Source organism: Plutella xylostella, chromosome 18, assembly GCF_932276165.1.
Source record: "Plutella xylostella chromosome 18, ilPluXylo3.1, whole genome shotgun sequence".
NCBI lineage: Eukaryota > Metazoa > Arthropoda > Insecta > Lepidoptera > Plutellidae > Plutella > Plutella xylostella.
In genome coordinates, this window is record NC_063998.1 from 9,105,366 (window position 1) to 9,115,082 (window position 9,717).

Consider the following 9,717-nt stretch of genomic DNA (forward strand, 5'->3'; position numbering starts at 1 on the left):
TTTCACAAATAACTATTTTAAGTAAGCCACCGATTACGACTACTTCGCAAGAATCATCCAAAAAAATGGAGTTTGATTTAAAAGCAGCGTGTGACTTGATTCCTGTTATGGACGATAGTGGTAAAAATACTAAACGAATTATTGATGCTATTGAAATGTATGCAGATATGCTCGAAGAAAAAAATATACCATTATTGATTAAATTCGTACTTAAAAGTAGGCTTTCTGAGAATGCCAAATTACGCTTATCTGATAATTACCATTCGGTAACTGATCTTATAAAAGATCTAAAATTACATCTTCTTCCAAAGAAGTCGTTCACAGCCATACAAACGAAACTTCAGAACATCTCTCGAGGTTGGAAAACTATTGACCAATTTGGCACCGATATTGAAAAATTAATGACTGAACTTACAATTTCGCAAGCGGAGGGCGATTCTACTAAATATTCAGTGTTAAAGCCAATTAATGAGAAAATTGCGCTTAAGAGATTTTCTGAAGGTATTCGTGATGCGCGATTAAGCACCATTATTGCTTCTAGAAATTACAGCTCTCTCAAAGACGCGATACAAGGTGCCAAAGATGAGGAGGTGTCGTCTGCTTCGACATCAGCGGAGGCCAACGCCGTGGAAGCTTCACCGAGAGGTCAATATCGAGGAGGTAGGTCTAGAAATAGTAATTTCAGCCACAGGTTCCAACGAGGGAGACCATATGACAACTATGGACGGGGAAATTATCAAAACGCAAATTTTTCGCGAGGAGGCTATCACCACTATGGTGATCAACAGGAATATTTCAAACGTGACGCCCAGTACAATAATAGGCGTGGTAACAGAGGAAGTTATAATCGAGGTTATTCTACAAGAGTGTATAGAAACCAAAACCATAATGTTTACTCAGCTCAGGAAAACTGCGATGCAGAATTGACCCCGTCATCTGAAAATAACAATCAACCTACTCAGTTTTTTCGTGACTAAGGGTGGGTTGCATCAATATCCCGGTTATCGTAATAGTTAAGGTTAAACTTAGCAATGACAGAGTCGTTACAGTTAACATATTACTGCAACGTGTTGCACCATCAAATCGTCGGTCATTGTTAATGTTATTAGGGTTGCCAATCGTTTGAGACATAATTATCCCCAAAGTTATTGTGGGAAACGTTTTTATGTAAGGCAATACCAAATCTAGCTGTCGGACTGAAGCCGTCACAGAGTACATTGTAGCCGTCATTCTCTGTCAAAGCACTCAAAGTCAACATGTCATAGGACCTAAGTCTGTTATTCCTCCAAATATTGACCAAAAGATTATCATCAATAAAACCCGCGACAAAGTAGACTCAGGTTTATTATTAATTAATTCTTAACAAGTTTCGTTGAAACGAGCAGGTAAACGCAGCGTGGGACGCCCTCCTGCCCGCTGGACTGATGACCTTAGGCGGGTGGCGGGTAGTGGTTGGATGAGGAAGGCCGAGGACCGAGTGTTGTGGCGCTCCTTGGGAGAGGCCTATGTCCAGCAGTGGATGATTATTGGCTGATGATGATGATGATGATGAAGTTGAAATTAAACAAAATTAAAACTAACTATGTAATCTAATGAAATATTTTATTTTTATTAACATTCCTGTTAACTGCATAGACAGGTTCCTCTTCATCAGATGATGAATCATCATAAAAAAAACCTAGCTGGTGGTACAGGGTCTCTCATTATTTGTTACATAATATATGTATTATGCAGCTATGGCGTAGCCACTATAATGGGCTGCACTCTTCTTAGTTCTGTCCTTATTTTCATTGATAAATTGCTGTATTTGAGTGATTGCAAAATTTCTGAAAACAAGGTTATTCAATTAAAGAGTTACGTAGGTTACTTTGATATTAGATTGCTGCGCTGGACCGGCAACCGGCAGGTAGCCGGTAGTGGCTGGATAAGGAAGGCCGAGGGCACAGTGTTGTTTCGCTCCTTGGAAGAGCCCATGGCTAGAAGTGGACGCTTATTTGGTGGTGAAGATGATCATTACACCTACAACATAATAATAGGTGCACTTACTTCGTCGTTGGAGGCAGTAAGAAAGGTTCTAGTTTTAAAGCCAACACACGAGCCACATTTTTGGACCTGGAACCTGCGAATCTATCAGTTCTCTGAAAGTACACCTTTCTCTTCATATTTCGTAAGTTCCGTACTTACTCCACCTCAATCTCAATTTCTGAGGAACTTGTTTCAAGCGCTATTTCACGTAGAAGCGACATGATAAGAATTATTTAATATTAATATTTGTACGTAATACTGTTACTTTGAGGTTATACAAAGCGTTTGACAGCTACCTGACTTTAACAAAAGCAGTAACCGGCCAACATGGGGTGGTTATGGTTATCGTTAAAGTTATGACGTCATTTTAACCATAGTTGAATGGTGCAACCAATTTTTCGCTTAACCGATGCTTTGACAGACGATGTGACGTTTGTAATAGTTAAAGTTAAATGGTGCAACGCACCCTAAGAAGTTGATATTGTCCTGCAATAACAATACTAAATACGTTACATTAACATTAAACAACGCGTCATGTCGTCTGTTATTAGACACTGGAGCTTCCATATCGGTAATAAAACAAGCTGCCGTACCACGAAATGTCAACATTTATGGAGACAATATGTTGGTTCACGGCATAGGTGGTCAAATTTCTTCTATAGGACATGTTTATTTAACACTTTATTCGCAAAATGGTGTACCGTTTCAGCATAAATTCCAAGTATTCAACAACTTACCCTTAAAGACGGATGGAATAATAGGTTTAGATTTTTTAACCAAATACAAATCAAACATTGATTTATGTACGGACAATTTAACATTAAATCTTAATGTGAAAATATGTAACATTCCTTTACAGGATGTTACTTGGTATAATAAGGAATATTTAATTATTCCCTCAAGGAGTGAATCAATTCACTACATTGAAACGGATTTGCATTCAGGTGTAGATGTCGTAATTTGTACAAAAGAATTAGCGGAAAATTTATTTTTGGCTGGAAGTTTAGCTACAGTAAAAAATGGAAAAATACCGATAAAAATTTTGAATGTTAGCGAAAAGGAAATTAAGTTACCAAAGTTTAAACCGGAAATACATTTGCTAAATAATTATGATGTTTTTGAATTTGGTCAAACGACTTCAACAGCTATGCGTGCGGGAAAAGTATTGCAACTTTTAAACTTAGAACATTTAAATGAAGAAGAAAAGCAATCCATAGAAACTATATGTAAAAAATATTCGGATTTATTTTATTTAGATGGTGACAAACTGACAACTACAAATATCTACGAACAAACAATTACTCTTAAATCGAATTCAAGTCCTGTTTACGTAAAACCATACAGGTTGCCTCAATCATTAAAATTAGAACTGAATAATCAAGTAAAACATTTATTACAAAATGACATAAATAATGTCCTCCTAGCCGAATTTCGACCACGGCGGCCAATCTCAATTGAGATCAGCCATCTACGCAGGAGTAGATTATAGTGCCCAAGTGTGTGCGCAGTACACAGGAGCACTCTCTGTTCCATCACTCTCATAGCCCAATGGGACGGATTGACCGACACGACTGGAGAGAGCTAGGCGCAGGACCGACTGCTTTACATGCCCATCCGACAGCATGGATCGTTTCACTGTTTCGGACAACAGGTGATCAGCCTTCTATGTCCTAACCAAACTCGGAACCACAATTTAGAAACACAAATTGATGGTCCCACCCGGGAATCGAACCCGGGACCTCTGGGTCGTGAAGCGAAGCTTCTACCACTAGACCACAGAGGCAGTTTTACAAAATGACATCATAGAAGAGACAAAAAGTGAATGGTCTAGTCCAATTCTATAGGTACCTAAAAAAGAAACAGGCAAGTGGAGGTTAGTAATTGATTACCGAAAATTAAACGAAATTATTCAAGATGATAAATTTCCCTTGCCAAGTATTGTTGAAATTTTAGACTCACTTTCCGGTTCAATATATTTTTCCCATCTGGATTTGTATTCTGGATATTACCAGGTTAGTTTAGAACCTTCAAGCAGGAAGTATACATCATTCTGTACCAGCACTGGCCAGTTCCAGATGAAACGTCTACCCATGGGACTTAAAGTTAGCCCAAGTGCTTTTAGCCGGGTAATGTCTGTAGCGATGTCCGGCCTTAATTTTGAGAAATGTTTCATTTACTTGGACGATTTGATTGTCTTTGGCAGAAACCTACAGACTCATAACAAAAATTTTGTAGATGTATTTGAAAGATTGAGAAAAGTTAACTTGAAACTAAACCCCACAAAATGCGAATTTCTTAAAAAAACAGCTTTTATATCTAGGACATGTTGTTTCAGCAGAGGGTGTACAGCCTGATCCTGAAAAGACGTCTGTATTACAAAATTATCCAATTCCACAAAACCCTGATGACGTTAAGCGCTTTGTAGCGTTCTGTAATTACTATCGTAAATTTATCATAAATTTTGCACAAATCACATTGCCATTAAATAAACTCTGTAGAAAAAATGAACCATTCAATTGGACCGAAGAATGTCAAAATTCATTCGATTATTTAAGAACAGCAATGATGAATACTCCAATTTTGCAATTTCCAGATTTTTCAAAAAACAATACTTTTATCCTTCAGACAGATGCTTCAGGAACAGCGGTAGGCGCAGTTTTATGCAATGGAAATAAAAAACCTGTTGCATATGCTAGCAGACCGTTAAGCAAATCAGAAAGAAATTATCCAACAATACAGAAAGAGTTAGTAGCTATTGTGTGGGCGGTAAAGTATTTTCGTCCATACTTATATGGAAGACGCTTCATCATTGAGACAGACCATTAACCGTTAATATACTTGTTCAGCATTAAAGATCCTTCTAGCAGGTTGCTAAAGTTTAGACTTTCATTAGAAGAATATGACTTCGAAATCACATATATTAAGGGGAAAGACAATGTTGGAGCTGACGCGTTATCTAGAATACGTATTACACTAGACGAATTAAAAAACTTAACACAAGAAGTAGCTATAGTGTTAACAAGAGCTCAAACAAGAAAATTAGAGGATAAAAATAAAGATAGTGAGATTCAGATTATTCCTAACAAACCTATTCAACCTCAGAATGATCAACCGGATGTTGTAGAATTATTGAGGAAACCTAATAATAGTATAGAACTATTAATGATAGAAGGGAAAGAACTAGATAAATTGAGACAGTTAAAACAACTATCAAATGAGACTGAATGCTTCTCAATGCAGAGAAAAAATAATATTTTAAATATAAATCTTAATTACCAGTCCCATTTCTCGCGAGCCGAATTTGTGGAAAAATTAAGAGAATATTGTGAAAAGTTAAAAATTAAAGAATTATGTATTGTTAAAAATGAAATGAATAAAGATTTTATAAAAGTATTATGTGATGAAATAAATAAAGATAATGAGTGGAACGGACCACGATTAATTGTGATAAGAGGAGTAAAAAGAGTAATTGATGAAGATGTGAAATGTCACATCCTTAATGATTTTCATTTACTACCCACCAGTGCTCATGCTGGTACGCGTAGAATGATAAATAATATTAAAAGACATTTTTACTGGTCAGGGATAGATAAAGATGTTTTAGATTACGTGAAAAAATGTCCAAAGTGCCAAAAGATGAAGCACTCTAGATACATAAAACAACCGATGAGTATAACTTCCACTGCTACATATGCATTTGAGAAGATATTTATGGATATTGTAGGTCCCTTACCTATGGATTACGATGGCAATAAGTACGTTCTCACTATTCAATGCGAGCTGTCCAAGTTTATTGAAGCGTACCCACTAGCGAACAAGGATACGGTAAGTGTTGCCAAGGCGCTTGTTAATAATTTTATCCTGAGGTTCGGGATTCCGAGAATTATTGCTTCAGACAGAGGTAAGGAGTTTATTTCGACTACCATGGAAGAAGTGTGCAAATTATTAGAAATAGAAAAGTTAAGTTCTACTGCTTATCACCACCAATCGATAGGTTCATTGGAAAATAATCATAAACACCTAAAATCATTTCTGCGAATACAATGCAGTGAAAATCAAGATACTTGGAGCCACTGGATACCATTTTGGTGTTTCAGTTATAACAGCACTGTCCATACAGAAACCAAGTATCAGCCTTTCGAACTTGTATTTGGTAGAGTAAGTTCAATTCCAAGTAGAATAAGTAGTGGTTATATAGAACCCATATTTAATCCCAATAACTATTGTAATGATATTAAATATAGATTACAAGTAGCTTTAGGTGACGCACGTAATAATCTACTCATGAGTAAAGAACAGAGAAAGTATAATTATGATAAACATGTTAATCCCATTAAATACCAAGAAAATGATAAAATTTTAGTTAAAAGCGAAGTAGGTAATAAGTTAGAACCTATATATAAAGGCCCATATGTAGTGATAGATGATTTAGGTAGTAACGTCAAAATTGTTAAAGATGATAAAATAGATATTATTCACAAAGATAGGACCAAACCATATTATAATCAATAGAATAAGATAAATATATTAACCAATGTTTAACTATGTAGGCGTGAATACATATTATATTAACCAATGTTTAACCATAGAGTAACCAATGTTTAACCAACTATGTTTAAAAAAAAAAAAGAAGTTTTATAAATTCTTTTTTTTTTATTTTTTTAATCACCCCCGGAGGTGAAGTGTATCTTTATACTACCTATATTATAATCTGATATGTTACTCTCTATTACGCTGTATCTGTATGAGTGAGTCAGTAATAAACGATGAACTGAATTGAACGGTTGTTTCCCTAAACCTAACCTACTTCATACTAACTAATCGTGCAGTATTGCTGTGGTGAGATTTGGTCGGTGATTTGGTGATTCGACCTGAGAAAGTACCTAGTTACTTTATGTTGAATAATTTACGGCTATAATATTGAAGTGTAGTTAATATTATTGTGAATTTAAATGGCGGTTGGTTTAGTCACTTTGTAACTTCGATTTCTTAGTAACTATAGCTTTTTTATTAAAGATAACTGGTTAATTTCATAGTAAATATTATACTTATAATACGGGATAAATTTTTATTTGAATAAATTTCAGGAGTTAGTAAATATTGACGTTATAAAGTGAGGTGATATTCATAACCGACCATCGAGTTCGGTATTGTTGCGTTGCTTATTGTTTAAGATTGTAATATGGCTTTGAGAGCATCGTTTTCGGTATTTAAAGTAAAACTTCAATGGCTTATTGACAGTGCTGATTTGCTGGATCGACCTGAACATGTCAACCGTGTCTCTGTTCGACTGTTAACGGTTAATACGGAATTTACGAGTTTAGAAGCTTCATATCAACGAATAATTGAACTCGCGGACCCGGAAAATAATTCGGAAAATCAAATTTTAGAAGCGGCACGTAAGGAGTATGTGAGGGCATTAGAAGCTTTTGACAAATTAATGTATGAAAAATTAAAACAACGCCGAAGCACGAGCGGTTCCACGGACGAGTCGGAGCCGCGGTCAGACGGACACAGGTTCGACTCAGAGGCTTTGGTGTCGAGATTACCTACCCTGCAGTTACCTATTTTTACGGGTGATTTGGATCAATGGGTCAGATTTAATAATTTATTTGACAGCTTGGTAGATAATCGTACGGATTTGTCACCCTCACAGAAACTAGCTTATTTAATGTCATGCATTTCTGGTGAGGCTCGCGGGCTAATTCAACATATTAAAATATCGGATGCTGGTTATAAAACAGCTCGTGACCTTTTGATGCGGAGATACCAAAATTCCCGCCATCTAGCGGACGTTCATGTCGGTCAAATTATGAACTTGCCAATTATTTCGTCAAATTTAATCGGATTGCGATCGCAATTTTTAAATCCATTAATTATGGCAACAAACTCGCTGGAACGTTTGGGATTCCCTGTAGCTGAATGGTCCTTTTTGCTACTGTATATTGCTAGTACTAAATTGCCGCCATCAATTAAAACTCGGTTCGAACAAAAATACGGTACGGAAACAGATGTTATACCAACATTCTCGGAGTTGGTACAATTTTTAGAAACAGAATGTCGGTTATTGGAGAGTACCAAGAGAGAATTTGTTTCTCATAATAATCGCGAGGACCAGCGCCCTCCACGGCGCCACCAAAGTTATGCGGTTGCGGCAGCGCAAGACCCGTGCTGCGCTTACTGTGGTGAGTCGTCGCACTCGGTGTTGAATAGATGTTCACGGTTCAGGGAACTTACACCCGTAGCTCGGAAGGAATTTGTTACTCGGAAGCGGCTATGTTATTTCTGTTTGGCTAATCATCACTACCGTGACTGCCGCCAGGTGCCGCAATGCGATGGATGTGGTAGCCAGAAGCACCATCCATTGCTGTGTTTCAATCGGGTAGGCACTGCACAGCCTCGTGTGAATAATGGTGCATCGGACAGACGCTCGCCGCCGCGCGCGGGCGGGAGCGCGGAGTTTTATCGTCGCGGCGGCGGCGGGAATCGAACCCGTTCACCTCGGATGTCACCGGCTCGCGCCGCGTCCCCGGAGCGTCGGAGGAACGACCAGTGGAGCCCGCGTCGTGTGGCTCAAGTGGGCGGCAACGGTTATTCTCATCACCCTCAGCGTGACGGTGATGGTCGAAGGGATCAGCGGTGCGAACGTGAGGCGCCGCAGCGATCTTGTAATGATCGACAATAGGATACGGCTCCTACCTACCCATTGCAATCACCTGTTCAACATAAAACTATTTTACTTCCTACGGCTATTGTAAGAGTGCATGGTGATAACTTGGATGATTTTGTTGAAATTCGGGCTTTATTAGATGCAGGATCCCAAGGCTCTCTTATAACCTTAAATTTAGCTAGGAAGTTAGGATTAATGTTAGAACCTACGGATGAGCTGGTGAGAGGGGTAGGAGGATTAGAACTCGGTAATATTTTCGGTCGGTCTTGTGTTTCATTTTCACCTTCGGGAAAGCGGTTTCCGGTTATTTCCACTCCGGTTACTTGTTTACGGAATCTTGTCGGTAATCAGCCAACATTTAATTTAAATGAATCGGTATTAAATTTATGTGAAGGACTGTTCTTAGCTGATCCAGAGTTTCATAAGTCCAAACCAGTTGAGTTATTACTCGGTTCGGATGTTTACGGTTCACTAGTCGGTGGTGATAAAATTACTTTAGGTACAAACGGTTTAACGGCGTATAATTCGGTATTTGGTTACATTTTATTGGGACCTATTGATCATTCGTTTGACGTAACTTCGGAGCCAGCAGGTGATGTTTTTGCTTTATCACTTTCGGATGCTTTACAAAAGTTTTGGGAGGTTGAGGAGCCTCCATCGGTTTCACAGATCACCCCAGCTGATGAGGAGTGTGAACAGCTTTATAAGCAAAATACACATCGGCTATCAGACGGTCGGTTCTCTACTCGACTTTTATTTGTTTCCTCGCGTCCAGTGTTAGGTGAGTCTCGTTACATAGCCGAGAAACAATTTCATGCGGTAGAAAGACGGCTTATGAAAAATTCGGTCTTAAGAAAGGAGTACATCAGTTTTATGCGGGAGTATGAAGAACTGGGACATATGTCGGTTTCAAAATTTAATTATAAATCGGGCGAGGAACACTTTTTTATCCCACATCATGCGGTTTTTAAATATTCGGGTGACGTGCCCAAAATTCGGGTGGTTTTTAATGGCAGTTGCGT